Genomic DNA, 19,731 nt, shown 5'->3' on the forward strand with positions numbered 1-19,731 from the left:
GTCTTAAATATGTCTTGTTAATCTTAAGTAGTTTTTTTAAATTAGATGAACTAAAGATTTTTGCTTTAAACTAAAATAATGCAATTTCGTGGAACCTGTTGACAAAATAATTTTAATTAAAGTCAACGTTTCATTTTTTTGAGTGAGGGGGTGAGGGCGGTCAGGGGAGAGGCGTCACAGAGCATGTGCAAAAGTGGCACAAGCATCAACAAAAATCTATCTGCAACGTTTTCTCCGATATATGTCAATTAAAAAATGTACGGGTCTCAGTGGAAGGGTGGCTTTCAAGAATCCATTTTTAAGGAAGGGAAACGGGGAGAAAAGTCTGAGCTATTCCAAATTACACAAGGACTGGACTGAAAATCTATGACAACAGCATTTATGCAGTGCTGTTTTTGGTTCAAATTGTCATTAAAATATGTACGTAGGAGGTCACGAGATGGAGCAACAGTTAGTTTCTACAGCTATCTATAGAACACACAGGGGCTCTGTCAGTGTTTGCAGTTGCAGTTCAGCCAGTGGTGTCAGAGATCTTGTCAAACTGATGGAATTATAAATACTTAACAGTTACCATCAGCTTTTGATCCACCATGCAATATCCCGAACACACTGCCAATACACTCAAAGCATGCCTGAATAGAAAAAACACACAGCTGAACACCATCAGTCATGGATTGGCCTCCCCAGAGCCCGGACATCAGCATTACTGAAGCAGGATCATCTTTACAGAGTGCAGAACAAAAGGCAGAAACATCCAAAGAAGAGTTTTGAACGTCCTTCAAGAAGCCCGAAGAACCTTTCCTGAAGATGACTCAAAGAAATAACAAGAAAACTGCCTAAGAGAGTTCAGACTGTGTGGAAGACTAAAAGTGGTCATACCAAATATTGTGCTTTAGAACTGCACAAACTCTGCCGTATGTACTGTATATCCATTACATATGTTTTTATGAACAACGATAACTATTTCCCATTTTCCTAACAAAAAGAAAGAAATGAGGGGTAGCTTAAGACTTTTGCACTGTTTAACATTAACCAGTGCATGATTCCAGACATTACCATTGTTTTCCAGATCCCCTCCCACTTTTGCAGCTGTTGTGCAAAAAGCTACTCTAGTGGCCCCCACTAGTGCTTTAAACAAGCTTCCAACAATCTCAAAGCAACATCAGAAACTCATTATAACCCACCACCACCCCTTCTGGAAGGTAATCTAAAATACTGATAGAAAAGAAATGTCAGACTTCTTCAGCTAGCAATTTAACTTGATAGCATTTTATATACATCGTATTCCACCAGACGTTGCCAAGAGCAGCCCCCCTTTTATAATCAGTTCTGATGATCTCAGCCACTTGGATATTATTTCTTCTTACTGTGTACTTCATTAGCCTTTTGAATGCGTTGTTCTACTGCTTTCCCCTTAATAAACCTTACAAGGCTTATTATAATGATTTAGTTTGCACTTTCATGTTTACACCTCAGGACAATTAGACCCTATTACCTAATACATACAGAAGGAAAATAAGGGCCTAGAGAAGAACAAAGAATGGGAAGGTGGCAACTAATTAATAGTGTTTTTTCACAGTTTTTTTTTCATCTTTGTGTGTGTGTGTGTGTCTGTGTGTCTGTGTGTGTCTGATACTGATGGGTTGCTCTCTTGGATGATTGCTGATTTCTAATTCCCTGCACACCTCACAGATAAGGCAAAATTGGCTGCAGTCTTTGGACACCTGATACTTGCTTGTATTTGGAACTATCCAAATTACTGAGATAATTTTCTCCCTAGGTTGGGCCAACGGTACACCTGCCTTCATGATAATATTATGTGATTAGTCTTTGTCAACATCATTTTACTTTTTGCTCAGTTGGACTCTTTTTTTTTCTGGCACACAGAGAATCTGTGAAACTGTACCGCGGAACCAAAGACGAGTCGTTTCTGTCCAGTTAGAAAAAAATGTGCATCAGAGTAACTGATTTTCCAGCGAAAATTAAATAAGACCTTTTAAAAATCAGCATGTTGTTTGACTTTGTGATCAGTGGGATCTTCACCTAGAACGGAAAAGACGATGGTTTCTAGCCAAGCACAAAATAAGGGTTTTAAGAAGTGAAAATAAGCCTCAGCTGGAGTCGGGTGAATTAATAATTTATTTAGCGACACCCCCAGAAGGCCCTCTGAATTCAACGTTTTCTGCTGTGTTTGTTTCCGTCTAAACAGAACGCAGCAAGAAACCTTGAGGTTGAAGCTGTGGATGTTCAAACTGCAGGAGCTGGAAGACAAATATCAGATCCCATATCCACTTTTAGCGTCCTGAGAGATGGCTTTATGTTGTTGTGTTTGTTGTGTTACTGGATTCAGAGAGCATTACTTTTAATGTTTGTGCTTTACCATTTGGGAGCACTATACTTCACGCTTTATCTCCACCGCAGTTCACTGGGAAATATTGTATCGTTTCACAGCGCATTTATTTGACTGCTATAGTTCCGTGCTGCTTTAAAAAAATGAGAATTTAGGTACAAAAGATAAGCTCAAATCAATTTTTAATCAAAGCTTGCGTTATAAAGAAAGACACCAATTTAGAGGACAGGATAAGGCTAATAAAAAGCACGCTGAATGGTTTTTGGAGTTTGTCTAAAAGTCACGATAGCCTGGCCTCTGCTTCTTCAATTCTTTTTAAATCGGTCTCTTGTGAGGCCTCTACTTGAAGGAAAGTGGCATATTAAATTACACAGAGTACCTTTCAATCTTTACAAAGGGGCATTCAGCCCACTAAGGTTCATATATGTATTTTTTACAAAGCCTTTATCCATCCTTGGGATAAATGTCTGACTGAATCTCATCAAAGACATTACCCACATATAAAGCAATTCTCTTTCCGCCCATCACTTTGTAGCTGACAGTTTAACTGTAGTGGACATTATCTGTGCTCTGGTTGTCTGTATAACCCTCTTGGATATTTTAAACCCTGTATGTCAGTAAGCATCCTCCAGCTCCTCTGGTAGTCCCTTCAATCAGCGGCCTCAAAGATAAGGTTAGTTTAACTCTGCACCCACCCACTTTGAGTCATGAGTAGTTATTTTATCTGTCCTTGCCACATAATGGAGAGTTTGATGGTCCATGGTTTCTGATCGCTGCTAGTCCCTTCATGTGAGGTCACAGTGGCTTTAAATACAAGCCACACTTCCTCACAGAATAATCAGGCCCATCCTATCTTAAAGACCTCATAGTATTGTATCACCTCGGCACTTCGCTCTCATACTGGAATCAGTCGTGCAAATAGAGCCAGATTTGCCCTTCAAGGTCAACTTCCCGTGCATCTCCAAACCAGGATGGCTGCTACGGTCAGATCAGCATCAAATTTTAATCAGTTGGGATTTTTGATTACAATGGGCTAATATCTGGAATCCCAGCACTGTTGTTGTGTTTGATCACTATGAGTACTTTTAGGGTAAAAATTGCATCATCATTATCAATCATGGTCCAATTAAATACATTGCTTTTATTGATTTTATTTTAAATATATATGGGTTAAAACGAGTTTATATCCAGCTGGCAGAGTTTAGTTATCTTTCTCAGTAATGGTGATCATTTAAACAGAAATAATACACATAAGCACTCTGTAATAAATCAAATGCAAACATAGTGTAAGTGTTGTGTACTATAGTCTTTTTTAAAATCACTGTTACCTAAGTGTACACATATATCATAGTGTCTTGCGCTGCCCACTCATCACAGCTCTGGAATCTGTCCTTTTTTCCACATGCCCTGTGCCCAGCATAAGGAGTTTTACGTCAGCAGCTAGAACACCTGTGACTAATCATGTCTTTCACTGCACTCTCCCCTTTTCTCTTTTAATGTTAAACAGTGCCCAAAATACACCCACACAGCACCACCACTTAGATGCTCTGTGCTGAGAAAAGTGACTATTATTCATGCTGTACTTTACCACTGTGCACAACAAAGCAACGCAATACAGAAGGCAGGAACATTCGGCTGCTGGCGATTTGCAATTATAATTTGAAAGGATAAAAAAACCACTTTTGATTGCAAACAGCCAGCTTAACTTTTGCCTCATTTTCAAAACAGTTTTTCACTCATTTTCTGGATTCAGTGTTTCCAACAATGAAGTTCAGTTTAATTTGATTGATACTGAGCTGCACTATGGACACAGTCCACATTACAGTCAAAAGCTTATTTGTTTCACCCGTTATTAACAAGCAATCTTTATACAGCTAACCCATCCAAATAAAGAAAAATGCAAACATTAATGAAATGTGAAAATGCATAAGGACCCAGGAACATTCTTTATTATGTTTTTTTTCTACTTCTGCTATATTTGGGATACAAATATTGTGCTTTTTACTCCATACTATTTATCTAAAAGTTATAGTAACTTACTGTTTTGTGCACTTTAAAATATCAATATACTGAGATATGCTGTGTTTTTACAGATAAAAATACCCAGCAGTATGTACGTAATTAAAAATGATCTCCTCCTGCAAAATGAACACCTTCACTTGGCAAGCGAAAGATTGCTGGTTAAATTCCAGCCGGAGGCACAAATTCCCTTCGGGGAAAGGCATAAAACTCTGCCAAATCAAACATGTGGAGCTATCAGCTGTGGCGACCTCTTGTGACATGGGAAGAGCTGACTGTAGCTGCTTCTTTTAATAGTATATAACTCAGGCAGAGAGGTGCTTTAACCTTTTTAACTTTAGGTAATTTAAGCATATTTTGATACCACACTTAAAGTAGGCTTTTAATGAAGTTCGCAATACCAATATCAGCACACATGTTCGTTAAAAAATAATTCAAGTTCCAAGCTTTTGTGATGCTGTAATGCTGATGCATTACATATCTTACAGCAAAGGGCTAAAGAGCTTAAAAAGCATGAATATGAGCCTAAAAACGTCTTGCACAATGTCTTCTGCACAATATGGATTCTGAATAAGATTATAAAGTTGAAAATTTGACTAACTTCACTTTTTAAAGCCCTCACCATGAAATAATTTTCAGAAAATTCACATTTTTTAAAATTTATTTATTGAATCTTCTGACAAGTAAAAGAAGAAAATAAGTATTAATTTGCATATATGAGTTTGGCATTATTTTAAATTTATTGCTTAAAAAAAGGTATTGTGCAATTTATTTAGTTTGAAAAACTCATAAAAACATCCAAAACGATACGCTTGCCGTTGACCGCTGATCATAAAATATTTAGTAACATTAACATTTAATGCAGTGCCATTGTTAGTTATGTTGTACAAGTCATGTAAGTCACAGATCAATAATGTCATCTAGCGCTGGTATTTCGCAGCTTTAACTGCAGAAAGAAGTCAGTGCATGGCACGCCACTGACAAACATGAGAGAATTCAAAGGCTAAACTTCACGCTGTGTGTACAGAGTGTATTTATTTACAACGGGTGTTTTTCTCTGCATCTGATTAGATTTTTGTCTGTCACAGATCGGCTAAAGCGTGTTTGCTGTAAACGCACAAGTACAAAGCTCCATTTTACGGTTATTCGGCCCTTTCGACTCCATTGCACCTGAATGCACCTCTAAATAAACTAAATTATGTATTTGAAAACTAGAAACCTTTGGTTGGCCCACTTCCCACGGGGAACACGAGTCCACTGACATACTGTCCAGCACTACAGTGTGATCTTGAGCAGCCAATTATAACTCTGTGACATAAACTAGAGCTTAATACTTCAAAGGCCACCGCCATGAACTCTTTAAAAGTCAAGTCTCAAGGGAAAGTGTTAAAAGCATTGCATCATAACAGGTCTGGCCCACTGGAGAAGTTAAGACCATCCAGTTTACTACTCATCCACAAAAAGCCATTACACAGAGAGGTGCATGTGTGCGTGTGTGTGTGTGTGTGTGGGGATAAAGATTCCACTGAATCTTTATAACACTAAATAATATTTCCTCATATATACATTTGAAGCAAATAAGACAGAAAACAGCACAATAGGTCGATTTAAAGAGATGTGCGTGAATGACGTTTAACGTGCGAACTGTCACATCAGTGTAATGAGAAGCTTTTGCTTTCCATGTCAGGAAATTGTTCTCAGTTCAACAAGATGATGTATCCTCTTTGATAACGCTGAAGAGATCTTCATATGCTGACGCAGTGAGAGGACTTAATGACTCAAAGAGTGCTGCTCTCTGTCTAAAACGAAACTGTGCAAAGAGAGAGGATAACCGTTAGCGAAGGAACAAGTCTGTCTTTAAAGCTACACGACAACTTGTAATCCTCGCTTTGCTATGACTGTCTTCTTCTGTGACGACGGCATCGAGGTTAGAGAGCCAGGCCACGTAGCTCTAGTTTAATTACAAGATTGGCTCGGGTTGCTGTTGTTTGTTGGGGTTTTTTGTGTGTGTTTAATGACTGGCTGTTACCATGCAGACGTTTCTCCTCATTAGCTGGTGATACACAGTGTCTCTGTGTCAATGGCGGCAGAAAAAATATTTAGTCAGAAAGCTGGAATAAAGTTTGTGAACACAAAAACAAGTCGTTCTAATGACGTGGAGGAAAAGCTCTGTCCCATATCTGCTCAAATATGGGACAAAAACCGTATGTATTCACAAAGGGAGACATTTGCATAATCATTCTTTTAATCAGATTTATAAAGGTGTGCATATTTGCACATACTCATGCCTGATTTACACTCCAATCCCATAATAATGCCCGCGTGTAGACACTCCTTTACTGATCACTTGTGTATAAGATCACTGTTTGCACCACTGAAAGAATTTCACTCTACTGTGCAAATGTGGAAATACAGATTTTCTTTACCATGAAGGTAGATCACTTCTTACAGGACTATATCGCCATGGTAACCTGACCCACTCTGGAGCAGGTTATGTTACAGATCAGAGATCATCAGGTATGAAATCAACGCCTACTCAGTCATTTCTGTGGGAAAAAAAAATCAACATCATTCCCAGAGGGTCCCTCGCATCCACATATGTGGATAATGGCAGGGGCAAAAGGAGAAAGAGCATCAGTAATAAATATAGATTCTTAGACACAAATTTATTTTCTTTTTTGGCTACTAACAATTTTTACATTTTTATTGCTCTATAAGTGATAATATATGATCCTGTTTTTCTCTTTATTCTTACTGTCGAACTTAATCGGGGCAACAGCTGAAAGAATCAAAACTAAAACTATCTATTAAACATTCATTTAATGAAATGCTCGGTTACAATCTGTCAGATTCTCCCATGTTTTAGTGAGTTGTGATGAATTTACACAGTATTTTTCAGCAGGCTTTCTCTAGTGGCTTGAAATAGCCTAAACACTATCAATACAGCAGGTCTTGTCCAGTCTTACTGACCAAATCCATACAATGCATTTAATAATAAACCACTGCACAGAGGTCTTCCTCTCACATACACTCCCACTCTGTAGCAGTTTCAGCCTGCATTGCGTGTTTAACCTCTTCATATTTTTCCCATGTTAAAGTACGTGGAGGACATGGAGGGGAAACCCTGGGTTAACTTACCAAGATAACGTAGCCATAGTTGGCTCTTAGGCTACGTTCACGCTGCAGGCGAAAGCGCATCAAATCCAATTTTTTTGACCCTATGCGACGCATATCCGATCATGGTATGACAGTGTGAACGGCACAAATCCAATATTTTCAAATCTGATCTAGGTCACTTTCGAATGTGGTACTGAATCCGATACATATCTGATGTTTTAGAAAGCGACTGCTGTTTGAATGGTCATGTCGCATTAAATCCGTCTTTTACGTCACTGACACAAGACCAATTATCAGCGCCGGGGAAGACATCGCGAACACTTCCTGGCCATCCAGTGTAGATGTTAGTCAAACTGTTGGGAAGACAACGTGAACATTTTATTTGTACTGTATAATCTGCAGATTCTGACAGAAATCTGCAACTATCCTTTGAAGCACCGCTCCTCTAAAACAGCAATAACGATAATTATTAGGTTATCTACATTATTATGTAAATAACAAAATAACTTAAAGCAAAAAAAAAAAGATTGGGAAACGTGAAGTCCGAACTCTTTATATTAAGGGCCATCAGTCAAACAATATTGTTTGCTCTGGGTCTAAACAGAGCTCGTTTTGTGTGACGTCTTCTTTTGCGCATGCGGGGCCGCTTTGAGCGTTCACACTAGAGCGCGTTTGCTGTTGCATTTTATTTGTAGTGTGAACAAGCAGACAAAAAAATCGGATTTGATCAAAAAATCGGAATTGAGCATCAAGACCTGCAGTGTGAACGTAGCCTAAGAGTGTTAATGTAATGCGAAGGCTGAAGGGAGATGTTATCAGAACGAGCACGAGTGTTTGGCTCAGTGATCTGAGCATCATGCCAAAGTGTTGGCTTTGTCCTGTGGCTCCTTTCTGTGTTCTTACGCTGCATGTTTACAGCCGAGCCCTGCATGGTTCTGGTTGTTAAGCCGTAGTACTACTTTGATGAACCAGGTCAAAGGGAGAGAAAAGTTCCATATGAGCACAGGCGGTAAAGTTACTTTTTAGAAAGAGTAGTGTTTCAGGTTTTTGGTCACAATTTCACAGTTTCCGGGTCCATTCATCCATTTACTTCCGTTTCAGTGTCAGCTGCCATAGGACAAGAAGGTGCACCCTGGACTAGTGTGTCGCAGGGTTAACACAGAGAGACAGACAACCATTTAAACCAACTTAGAATCACCAATTAACCTAAGCGACCTCACTAAGTGCATGTTCAAACACAGAGAGAACATGCGAACTCCACACAGAAGGTGCTAACATGTGCCCCTGTGTGGTCTTTATACAGTCTCCTTCGGTTTGTCTGGTTCACCTTCAGCTGCCTCCCATTGATCTAAATTGCTGTTTCGGGAGAAACCACATACCTAAAACCTTCTATTACACTGTTATTGTAGTTCACAGATTACTCGCTTCATCACCAGGGCTGCTAGTTTTTGAATTGTAATTTGCATTGGTGATGTAGGCTGAGGTGGACTGAGGTGAAATGACCAGGTCCATCCGTGTGCCCTGTTAACAAACGCCCTGCAGGAATTCCCACTCCTACTTTTGCAAAAGTGTCCTCACACCAATTTGGCACATTTAGTGAACATGCTTTAAATCAGCCATTCCCAAAGTCAAGAACGCTGCAGCCCACTTAAAAACCAGAAAATCCCATGAGGCCCATCCAATCCTAAATTTTCACTCTAATCAAAACACAAGAAAAAATGATGTAAAATCATCAACAACACAGGATGCTATAAATTGCTAATGCTAAAGCTTTTAATTCAGTTTTTATATAAATAAATAAATTTATACAAATATGTAAGTGTACATACTTGTTAGTAATTTCAAACAGATTTCAAACTGTTTTTACTGTAGCCCATTTGCAGTACCTTCGTGATCCACCATGGGGCCTCAGTCCACACTTTGAGAACCACTGCCCTAAATTATTTAGTTAAATTAGTGGAGAAAATTATATATCAAATCAGGCTTGATTTGCACTAAGAAACACTTTTTATTGCAAATTCTTCTTATATTATATATGTTATAAATGCCAGTCTACCTGTGTGGAAAGACATATGCATTGTTGCGCAGACAAGGTACACATCTGGCCCCTCGAGTGCACCTAAGGACTGTTTTGGTTCCTCAGTCACTCAGAGGAACTTTAAAATAAAGGCTCTGTCGTCTCTTGTTTTTACCTGCATAGCTCATCCAGAAGCAAACCACTGAACCAATCAATGATCTATTGTGCTGTTCCCAGGGGCTGATAGGTAATATGCAAAACACCTCAGTCTGCATTCAGCAGAAAACATAAATTTGCAATGAAGACCTGGGAGGAGCTCAGTAGGTCCGTGATTAGGAAATGGGATCGTATTGGGGTAAAGCTGTGCAACACATCCTTTTGCTTCCTCAGCATTCTTGTCGTACATCTTTAACATCATTGTTTATGAGGCGCCATAAAACCAAGATTATTAAAAGCACCTGCACTGAACCACTGAAGTTTCTGCTTTGAACAAAAAAAAGTGCAGACACAAATTTTTCTGCTATCTTGGCATCTACGCAGTGGAAAAGCAGTCAGACCGAACTGGCACCCATGGGACTGCTTTGCTGGAAATGTTGAAGGTTGAGGTGAACATTGATTAGTGGCGGCAGTTCAGGTCATGCCCCCTCTCTGCATCAATATGTCAAGGTTGCCCTTTCATTTGCAGAGTCCCAGATGTGACTGCAAATCTCTGGCTGTCAAATCGGTGTATGATTTCTGGGTTGAAATATTTGACTTTAAAATACGAGACCATGCCGTAGACCATTAGATCATGAAGCCATTCCTCTCACTAGTGCAGAGAAAAAAACCTGTGATATGAGTCACACTGTAATTTCACAACATGTGAAATAATATTAGTATTACAAATAAAAATGATTTCCATAGTGTGTCATCATCTGTAATTGACTACAACCAACAGCCTCCTTGATCACCTTTGTATGACATTATGTTTAGTTTCATGTGACCAGATCAACCAGTTCTTATTTGACTATTTGAAATAAACAGAAGAACTTGTGTTTTATGGCCTAAACCCCCACAATTAAGATAAAACCTGCAGTGAAAGAAGTCAACAGAATTTTTTATTTGAACCTATGAAAGTACAGAAGTACTGGGGCTGATAAATCATTAATACTTTTGTGGCTGTTTATAAGCATGAGGAGACATTTTAAAGTACATTCTGTTCAGCTGACTCTAACCTGCCCAAACTGTGTTTTGGTTCTCTCAAAAGTATCAGGGATAAAGCTGTGAGGCCATCAGATGGTTGGAATCAGTGAAAAGAACAACGTTGATCTGTTTTCAGTTTATTTGCTCTTTTTCAAACATTTTGAACACTTTATATAAAGTGAATTATAATTAGATTTTACTCAAGTTCAAGTACCTTAACAGAGTATTTCGTTTAGTTTTGCCCAAAACAGAAAGGTATCACACACATATTGAGCTATGATAATATATTCGAGCACAATATTTGCTGAACACTTCCAAAACACATCTTTTTGTCTTTTTTGTCTTTTTGTGGACACGGGTGGAAGTCCTTCAAAGAAATCCATTTCTAATGAGCTTGAAAGTCAATATTTAGTATGAACACCTTTATTCTTCAACACTTTGGATGTTGGCTGCCTTTTGTTCTGTTCTCTGTCTGTCTGCTTCATTAACATTGAGGTCTGAGCTCCGGGGAGGCCAATGCATGACTGATAGTGATAGTGGTTCAAAATGTGATGGAACTTTTCTGCATTTATAATTCATACATGATCATTTTGTGCAAAAAGATTTGGTGTCATCGCTCCATAAGACCCATTTCCACTGATTTTCAGTGTTGTGTAACTTGTTATCCCGCAGCCTTTTCTCCCTGCTTACCTTCCTTAAGAATGGCTTCTTGACAGCCACTCTTCCAGTGAGACCGTTTCTGATGAGGCTTCTGTGAACACGAGATGGATCAGCTTAAAGGTCAGATAAATCTCTCAGCTCCTGTGTCAGGCCTTTGCTGGATTTCTTTCCTAATTCTCAAGGACATAATTTTCAGATACTGTTCATCCGCTCCAGACTTTTCAGGGCTGTTATTTCTTCTTTTGTCCACCACTTCTCCAGTTTCTACAAATTTTTAAGGACACACTACACACCACTCTCAGATATGCCAATTTTCCAGCTAATAGCTTTTGGTGATTCGTTTGGAATTACCTTGTTGGTGAAGAAATGCTATTTTATGCCTGTTAAACTGTGTTAGCTTTGGTATGTTTGCAGATTCAACTGAAGAACAAATTATGCATTTTTGTGACAGGCTGCTAGTAAAAAAGATGCAAAATGTATTTAAAGCTGATCCTTTGTTAAGTTTCTGTAATGTGTTGACACTACACTGCTTCAGGCTTGAATGATTCATAGGTCAGAGTTACATGTAAACAAACAAACAAACAAATAAAACTGGCAACCCTCTGGACTGAAAATGAGTGAAAAATCAGACATTCAGAATAGATTAGACCACTTTTTAAAAATACAGGATCATCTGGCTCCTTGCAAGCAAAACATAAAGGAATGATGGGTGGCTCAAGACTTTTGCACAGTACTGTAAGGCAAATAATTTGAGGTATTATTTTGTTCTGTACAAAATACCACTGTGTGACTGCTCTATATGTATTGTATATGTTAAAAAAAATGCTTAGTTTCTGTGTATACAGTACATTCTCACATAAATAGATTTTCCCTCCAAAATGAGATTTTCTCTTCTCACTGCATTTGTTTAGCCTGGCAACCTTCTCTGAGAGCCTACACCTAAGGCAGTTAGTCACATTAGGGCTGTATCCACCATCCTGTGGTGTCTGGGTTGTCAAGTAAAGCCAGAAAAGATTTTTGAAACTCTCACCTTTTTTTGCCCTGGAGATATCAGAAAAGGAGCTGTCACTCAAAGAGGCCCTGAAGCTGACAGTCAAACAGTGATGAATGCTAAACGCGCTGTGTGCGTTTTCTACGTCTGTGAATGTGATTACGTCATTTTAAAGCAAGTTCAGTGGTTACGTATTGGGGCCGCATCTTTTTCAGTATCTTATGTGTGGTTCAGTCACATCCTTGCCCCTGACTTTGGTAATCACCTGCTCGGGTCCTCCTCTCCCAGCTGCTGGGGACGGTTTAGGTATGAAGGTGGAGATTAAATGCCGCTCTGAAGTTTTTCCCTTTCAAAAACACCCTCCACTCCGCCAGCTGCCAGATCCCCCACTCTCTTATCTCGGTGGGCTTTGAAACTCGCAGCGAAAACAAGGCAAATAAGTTGTTGAGTCTGCACAGAATCTTCTTTTTCATCAGCTTCAAAACAGCCACTGTGGCAGATGTAAAAATAGAAACTGTCATAAAAGCATTAATCATTTAACTCTGTATGACGCCAATCAGCTGGATCTCGACTGTACCCGGCACAAAGTATTCCCCAGGTTGGAGCTGCAGAGGGAACATAATCACAGGAGACAGCTTTGTTCTCACAGCCATGTTCTATGCTGAGATCGTTATCTGAAGAGGAACATCTGTCTGTCTGAAGCCATAAGCTTTTGTCATACCAGGCTCTAGCATCCGGCTCAGTAAGAAATCCACTTAACACACGCGCACACACGCACAAGCATGGGCACAAACTGATAACAAATACACATCAGAATCCAGCACAAGTAGAAACACAAGGAATCTGTGCCGTTTTCTCCCCGATGCTCTGACAGAAGACGAGCACAAAGTAATCGCACAGCCTTTTCAAAGAAGCTGAAGCTTACCCTCTGGATGGAAGGTATCCCTGTTATCTGTACTTGCATCGTAAATGATCAAAATTACGTCCTGGACTTTTTGCAAAGTGCTGGGGAATTTATATGCAGCTAGATATATAAAAGTTTTCATCCACAGCCATATGTTCACAAAGCAAGCAAATTTCTGTCAGAGCAGTAAGCCTGCAGGAACATATTAAAGTGCTGCATGTGACAAGTAGCACAGCTTCGGGGTTCCTGCCAGACTGATGAGCCTGAGAGGCACACAGTTATTGGCCCCGACCACACTAGCCAGGTGCAAGAGAAATTACAGCTTTTAGCTGGGAGCAGCACCTTTGCCCAGTGAGAGTTTTGGCAGAAGATAGACTGGGCATGTGTTCTTTTGCAGCCTCGAATTACCAGAGATGTATGAAGCTCTCAACTGCCTACAGACATTATGGATTGGGATTGTGAGGTGTGTTTTTACAGCATAGTATGTGATGTATTTGAGATGGGAGACAAAAAAATGACAGAGCTATGCAATTAATAGGATGTGCCAGTTGGATGAGAAATCAGTTGATTCTTTTGCTGCTCCATTATCAGCTTGTTTCACTCGTTTACTTGTTGCACTAACCGAGACTGTTAAAATTGTAGCCATCCAGTCTTTTGCAAATATCGCAACACCAGATGGGAAGTCAGAGATAGCCTATATTTAGAGCTGCCCTCCCAGCATTGCAAAGTGTTCTCTATCGACTGTCAAGTTTCTCGAAATTGCAAATCATCTTTTCAGCTCCCAGATTTCTGTAATGTCATAGATCATATGATGTCTTATTGTGTTATTTTCAACTTCAGCATGATGTTTATTGTTCCCAAGCGACAACTGTGTGTTGTTGCCGTGCCAAACAAACATAGACTTTAACATGAAACCTGGTAAATGTCATAGAAATCGAAACCAGTGGGTAACATATCTCAAAAACAATGATTGCTTTCTGCTATGTTCATGATTATTTGAGAAGATACCGTCATGACAAACCCTGCTTTTACTATTGTGTATTTATCAGACTCCATCATGACATCTTAAACAGAAATGTTCTATTCCAATAGCAACTTAAATGAAGCTTATACACAAGTTCAATAAGGAAGATCTGTAATGACTCATCTGCCTGCGTTCCTGGGTTGTTGGCTGCTAGTCTATTCTTTACATCACTTCCTCTTTGCCACAGGGTCAAACTCCATGCTGACATCTTTGCTCTAGTCCAATCATCTTCTTGCTTCAAGCTTCGAGCCTCCACCTTCATCCTCACCAGCCTGTAGTCTCTGGGAGGTCCTACTCTAATTTCTGTCACTGCTGGGTTCTGTTTTTCTGTGATGGGTTGTTGGAGACTTAATCGCTAAGTAGCTTAATTAAATTATGAATGTCAATAAATCACCTTCAATTCTTCGAGATGATTTCTCCTTATTGAACTGAAGTCAGCTTTAAGCCAATTTTTAAACTGGATGTAAAATTCAGCTTTTAAATTAACTACACCAAATATAGGCATAGCAGCAGGCATCTGGTGCTCCAGACCCAGGACAGACACTAATAGCCCTTTTCCACTAATACCTACTCAGGTTGGCTCAAATTGACTTGACTCTGTTTTTAGATTTTCCATTGGATAGTAATACCTGGTACCAGGTCCTTCAGTATTTACTTGGCTGCGGTTCCAAGTGATCTGAGGAGACCTAAAAATGCGAGCTCAGTGGATTGCATGCCACCGATTGACTACTCAGTGATGTCACCTAATGACTCATGACAGCATCTCGTTCATGAAAATCGAAACCGACATTTTTTTGAAACCTGCCTCAGCGAGCGAAGTGGCTACGCAATAATAAACACCGTGGTCCCCGACTCTGACAAAAAAAATACACCGAGCAGCAGGTATGCCATCATCTCAACGTCCTCCATTGTTGTGGCGTTCATTTTGCATACAAATGATGTCACTGGACTTTCAGCTGTGTTGCTATAACGACCCCACGTACTTGATTGTAATGGAAAAAGACCAAAGTCGAGCCGAGTAGGTACGAGTGGGAAAGGGCTATAAACGGAATCTTTCTAGAGCACCTCGATGCTGCCTCTGTGCAAAAGATTGTTTTTGTAAATAAAAATGTCATAAAGACTGTCAGGTACTGAAAATCTTAGTTTGATGCCAAGGGCGGGGATAAAAGGCATACTGGATTTGTAGCCTAACGGCCACTGACTACCTTGGCCTAATTTAGGGGTTAGACCTTTGATGTTTCTTATAATCAGCAGCTGGGTCCTAATTTAGGATCACTGTTTTTGTGACTGACTACAGTTGAGTTACAATGTTGACTTTCGTACCGGACTGTGCTGTATACATGACAATTAATTCTTTAATGTCTTGTGTCTGCTCTATTTTTGTTTGGTAATGTTTTAACAGCTTTTGGAAGATCTTTGTACGTCCGTCTCTGCACTTCCTGGAAGAAGTCCTTGAAATCTAGAGAAATGTTATACTCACTATTGCCCCCTCGAGGCTAAAGAAAATGATGAAAACTAATTGCTCAGTTGGTGTCAATCTGTAAGCATTAGTGTAATTTAAATCTCTTTGGCCATTAAAATAAGGAGTTTCATTACTATTTCAAACCTACTCTGAGTGCCTGGACTTGGTTTCTTTATGCCATTTTTTTTGGCTTTTGTTCTGCCCCACTATTCTTTTTTACCATTATTCCCTTCAGTGAGCACCGGTGATTTAAGACACCAGCAGCACTCCTGTTATTTTCTCTTTTTTTCCTTTCATTTCCCCCCCACTTGCATTGCTTCTTTCTTCTGGTTTTTGGATTTTTTGGAATGGGTGAAAACAAAACCAAAGATGTGATTTTCGACACAAAGCAAAGATGCAAATCTGCATAGTTCTTATATTTCTGATAAATGGAAGAAGCATCACAGAAAAGATAAGTGCTGTTCAAGAATGCAAGTTAATATCTGAAGTTTGGCATTTTAATACAAAACAACAGTAAAAGAGTAAATTTGAAAATTTGTGGATGACAACAATTATTATAATTTAGTGGGGAAAAAATACCATTGGAATTCAAGAGCTTGGGCATACTTGTCGATTAACCATTACAGAAACACAAAAAATGATTTTTGCTAATTATCACTATTGCTGATGTATGGCAGGTGTGTCATAAACTCTGCATTCACAGAGGAGGTCAGAGGAAGCAGATCACAATATTACACAAAAATGAAAAACTTGACCTGTGCACATGATTCTGTCATTACAGTTTACTTTTTACCAGCAGGTACGTCACAATATTCTCTCTAACACATTTAATGTGAAAAATATTGTACATTGATGAGTGTGTAACCACATCTTCTACCAAAATGATGCATTTTCAGAATGGCTCCATTAGAAAAACAGTGCACAGCAGCGGCGCCGGTCTGTGGAAGTTGCCATGTTGCCTCGCCATCTTGAATAATGAAAATTTTAATTTGTGTCTGCACCTTCACTCTTCACATATGAAAGATCATATCTGTGTTTTATTGTCTGAGACAGAACACTTGGCATCTGAAAGAAATATCATCTTCTTCCTCCTCATCTCAAGCCTCATCTCCTAAACTAAAGTCAGGGCTCTAAAACTTGAAAAAGTTCATAAAAGCATTCATTTATTCCCAATATCCTCACAATTACTTATTGTCAGCAGATTAGACATGCGACCTTCCCATCTCCAGCTTAGAATAAACTGAAGAACAACAATGGCTGGTTAGAGGCTAACATTATACGAGCTTATATCAGCCTTCAGTCCACACTTTCGCTCTGATAAACAATTTGATTAGATTCTCACATTATATGAGACTTTATTGGCTAAATGTTTGAGTCCAACATTGTTAGATCTACATCTGAGAAAGTTTGACCAACATTGTTTTGGCTAACAGAGACAAACACAGCAGCGCTTAGTGACAGAAAAGTTCTCGATATACTGCACACCTCACCTCAGTATTGCCGTCACTGAACATGAGTGAGCATCACTCACTCATTGACTCGTACTGGACTCCTTTCACAAAGCTTTACAGCCTATATCAGAATAAATAAATGTGAACACCCAGCATATTGACAGCTAAGGTAAACAGACTTGCTGCTTACACTCTAAAATTATACACTTTCAGTGCAATTCAGTGGAGTGCAATCTGCAATCTACTGACATCTAGTGGTGAGATTTTACACACTGTACCTTTAACTTTATGCAATTCCAGTTTACCTCTCTAACATCTTTAATGTATTGATAGAGCAATACTGCATTGTTATGGTAATAAATCCATTAGAGACTTTCCCTTATTTGCATCCTTTCTAGCTGAGCTGGGAGAGATCCTGCTGTATTAACTTTTCAATTAAATCTGCATTATGATGATGAATTATTATTTATAAGACTCTTATGCACTTTTTAATGGTAGGATTGCATCGAAAGAGCAGCTTAACAATGTGAAATCCTTATCTAATGAGCTCTTGTATTTTTTTCCTCTGCTTATATTTACATGTGAACTGGAGGGCTGATTTACTTAATGAATACATTACATTACTCGTATTACTTAACTCCCTGATCATTTTCATCATGCACTGACTGTAGTTGCCATAACGCCATTGATCACAGCAGTATTTGTTTTAAAAAAGAAAGTATTATGGCAGACACACATACACAAAAGAAAAGAGTCTGCCTCCCTGTGTGTGTTCACTGTACCGCTGTTTTAGAGAATGAATGTGCGGAATGATTGACTGCAGTGAGTGCTTTTCCTGAGCCCCTGTAGCTGCTACATATGGGGTGGAACAAATAAGTGTTCTAAAGATTAGTTTGTTCAAGTTGTTTATTATAATAATTTTTTTTTCATGGATCATATACAACCCCAGTGATCTCAGAGATATCAGCATCCAGATGGTTTCGCAAACAACAAACTGGTCGGCTGCTTTATTAGCCCTCGATGCCCACCTAATATTTCTAGCTTCCCATCTGAACACAGAGGGCTGAAAGCGGCCCTGTTTCTCAAGGGAGGAAAACGCAATTTGGAAAGGAGCGAATAAAATGATTCATCAATATCTGATCGGCTGATTTATGGGAAAAGAGCCAACAGAGAGTCTGAGGAAAACTGAATTGAAATTTATGGGAAAACATATGTGAAATAGGATCATGCAAACTGAAGCAAAGGGCGTGACAAAAACATTGAACTAAACCGTGATCGCCACTCTGCAGCGAAGAGGAGCCTGCAGTTAACGCAATTTTCACCTTGAGATAAATGCTGGATTGAAGGCATATTCATATGACAGCCGGCTGCTGCTCTTTCTTTTACTTAATTTCCTTTAAAATGTACAATTAATCTGATTGTGTTTCCTGGAAAAAGGACAAAAACCTGCAGCTGTGATTGTGCATCATTGCTTCTTTAGCCAAAATTAGATGTAACATCCTTCTGTGTATTCCCACAGCAAACTCTAAAAACTGATTACAGTTTAGTCATTCCAACCAATGCTTGATAAGCACATATCCCAACAGGCTTTAGCATGAATATTGTCTTATTTATTATTCATCTTCTATGTTTCTCGCACTCTGTGTTGTCAGCACATTTATTGAGAACACATGCACTCTGAAAAATGATTTCAGAGCCAGTTTTTACTGAATTCCCCAGAGGAATGACAGACCATTAGGATAGGAGTTTTCTGAATCAAGGCTTTTCACCTCGGTGTTGGTGCACAATTTATCACCGCTGCACTCCTCACAGAAATATACTTTTTCATCAACACTGAGATAATAGGCACACACGCCATTAACTGTATTTCTGTGGTTTCTTCTGTTTGTATTTTGAATAAGAATACACAGAAATGCTGTGTAGCGATAGAGGAAGCGTATGCTCCTGACACTGGGTTTACTGCAGCACAATATTTCACTAACACATCTGCGATGAATCTGTCTTAGTCTGAAGAAGCTCTTGGTGACTTTTAATCTTGGCTGTGGTCTCCTGGCAGGTGGTCTAAGTGCCCTTCATTACAGGCCGATCCTTCTCCAGAGAATGTACTCCACTGCCTGCTGAAGACCGGGCCTCCCACATTACCTGCAGACCATTAATTAACAAGATGAGAGCTTCATCTCAGCAGTGGCCCTCAGCTCAACAAACCACGATCACTTAGAGACTGTAAAATTTCTAGACAAGATCAATGGTGGCTCTGATTTCATAAATCAGACGATAAGACACCCAGCCGGGTTGTAACCATCAGCTAATGTCGAAAGGGAGAAGACATCGGAAGGGGATGACCCTAATTTCTGTATCAAGGGTTGTGTGTGATTTGTAGCTCTGTTTAATGTGAGGCAAAACAATAGCTAAAGCAGACCTGTGTATGTGTGTTAATGTACACTCACTGGCCACTTTGTTAGATACACCTAGGTTCAACTATGCTTAAACACAGATATCTAAACAGCCAATCGCATGGTGGCAACACAGTGCATTTAGACATGTAGACATGGTC

General features: G+C 39.3%; 1 protein-coding gene across 3 annotated transcripts in view; it reads right to left on the bottom strand.

The window, feature by feature from the left end:
* frmpd3 (FERM and PDZ domain containing 3) overlaps positions 1 to 19,731 on the bottom strand; it is a 100,922-nt gene that overhangs the window by 65,360 nt on the left and 15,831 nt on the right. The gene's annotated exons all lie outside the window — the stretch shown is intronic.

The sequence above is a fragment of the Copadichromis virginalis genome, linkage group LG2 (genome assembly GCF_057382275.1).
Source record: "Copadichromis virginalis isolate Kocher_CV1m ecotype Utaka linkage group LG2, C_Virginalis_male_GT1.1, whole genome shotgun sequence".
NCBI classification, from domain to species: Eukaryota; Metazoa; Chordata; class Actinopteri; order Cichliformes; family Cichlidae; genus Copadichromis; species Copadichromis virginalis.